This window comes from Lygodium microphyllum, chromosome 7 (genome assembly GCF_053477565.2).
Source record: "Lygodium microphyllum isolate KBCC chromosome 7, Lygodium_microphyllum_v1.1.10, whole genome shotgun sequence".
NCBI classification, from domain to species: domain Eukaryota; kingdom Viridiplantae; phylum Streptophyta; class Polypodiopsida; order Schizaeales; family Lygodiaceae; genus Lygodium; species Lygodium microphyllum.
Window position 1 is genome coordinate 33,361,806 of NC_141141.1, and position 1,942 is coordinate 33,363,747.

At 38.0% G+C, this 1,942-nt stretch overlaps 1 non-coding gene across 1 annotated transcript; it reads left to right on the plus strand.

Annotated features, from left to right (window-relative positions):
- The first annotated feature begins 255 nt into the window (after positions 1 to 255).
- LOC148033327 (small nucleolar RNA SNORD36) lies at positions 256 to 323 on the plus strand. Its single transcript, XR_015691518.1, has one exon. It is a non-coding gene; the product is annotated as a small nucleolar RNA SNORD36 (small nucleolar RNA).
- The last annotated feature ends 1,619 nt before the right edge of the window (positions 324 to 1,942 follow it).

The window sequence follows — 1,942 nt, forward strand, 5'->3', positions numbered from 1 at the left end:
TTAGTGTTTGTGTTGTGAGTTCATTTATGTCAAACGAACGTGGTGGTTTCCTATTGGATTTTGTGTACGAGCTATGTTTTGGAGATTTGTGGTGATGGGGTCGTGGATGGAGAATTGAAGCTGATGCAGATGAAGAAGAAGAAAACTCTTATATCCTTTACAAATTTGTGGTGATTTTTAGTTTGATAAGAGGTGTTAATGTGTAAAGAGTTTTCCTTTCTTTGTATTTTTATATCAGAAACAGGTTATAAGTTGGGGTCGTGGTGGATGGATTCTTTTTGAAAAGATATTGAAGATCAAAATTGAGCTTTTTCCTGAACTTGCATTCCCTTTTTCCTGGGTCGCGAGGACGCTTCCTTATTAAGTGTGGGGATATGTTGAGTGTTGAAATGACTTGCTTTTTGGCTAATTTTTGTTGTTTTTGAGAGCTGAATGGTTGATTTTATGAGATGATTGATTGATTAGGAAGTGGATTGAGAGTGTTTTGGATGATATTGATTGTGTTTTGGAAGTTCATGATGTTTGTTGATGGTTCTGTGATGTTCTGATAGGTTCTGAATGGTTCTGTATACCTTCTGTTTTGTTCTGTTTTGGTCTGTTTTGTTCTGATTGTCTTCTGTAAGGAGGGATGAAGTATTGATTGATGAAGAATGAGATATTGTGAAAGTTTATTGAATGGTTTGTGAGAGTTTGGAATGATTTGAGAATGAGTTATGAGGTTTTGATGACCTTTTGTAACCTTCTGTAGGTCTTCTGTAGAGCTTCTGCTTCTGTTCTGTTTCTGTTCTGTTCTGTACTGTAGCTGTTCTGGTACTGTTCTGTAGACTGTTCTGTATGCTTCTGTAAGTGTTCTGTGGAATGTATGTGTGACTTTGGGAAAGTTTTCTAGCCTTGGAAAGAGGTGAATACAAGTGCAAAAGAGCTGAAGGAAGTGGAAGAAGTAGTTGTTGAAGACTCAAGAGAAGACTAGAGTGAAATGACAGTAGTGAGCTATGAAGAGACACTGTAGTGGCTCTGGTGACTCTTCATATCAGACATACCTCTTGGGAGGGGTATCCACGACCTAAGAGTGATGATTGAGAGTAATTTTTGGGAGATTTTAGTGAGGATATGATGTATTATTGATGGAGTGAGAGAGAGAGAGAGTCAGAGATAGCCAATTCTACTAAAACAGAGTGATTGTATATGAGAGATTGAGAGAGAAGACTATGAAGATATTGAAGATGAATACTATGTGATGTATTTCCACTCAAAGATGGTGTACTTCTTTGCTTTCTTTGTTCTATTGATGGATTTTGTGAAGATGTTGAAGAATATGGTTGATTCTATTAAAAACCGTGGGAGATCTACATGATGCTGCATGAAGATTTGTTGTGCCTGGTGTTCTTTTCTTCATTGGGATCATATGAAACATGATAAACAAGCTTGTTGATGTTACAAGATAGATTTTCTTGCAAGAGAATTCCCTTTTCCTTGGTGTTCCTCTCGGGGCTCCATGTGGCCTATAGTGCTTGTCAACTACAACATCCCTCCATGGCTTTTTACAAAGAAAGGACATCTCATCCTTAGCTTGCTCGTCCCGGGCCGCTACAAAGTAAAAAATATGGACGTGTATCTTCGTCCATTAGTTGATGAGCTTAAGATTTTGTGGGAGGAGGGTCTCAACTACTATATACAATGCAAGATTTATGGTCAACTTGCAACTTGACGTACATCTCCATAAAGCTATCCATTTAAGCCTCGTTTGCTGTAATGTAGATAAGATGGAAAACGAAGAAGGTCTTATTTTTCAAGACTGTGAGACGTATCTTAATCAGTGTGTCCCATGTCCTTGCTCTCAATGCAAGTTGGCAATTAGATGAAAATGCCGATTGTCTATAGAACACGTACGATGATTTGGCAAGTTTCAATCTGAGATCATTGATCAGGCGATTGCGTATTT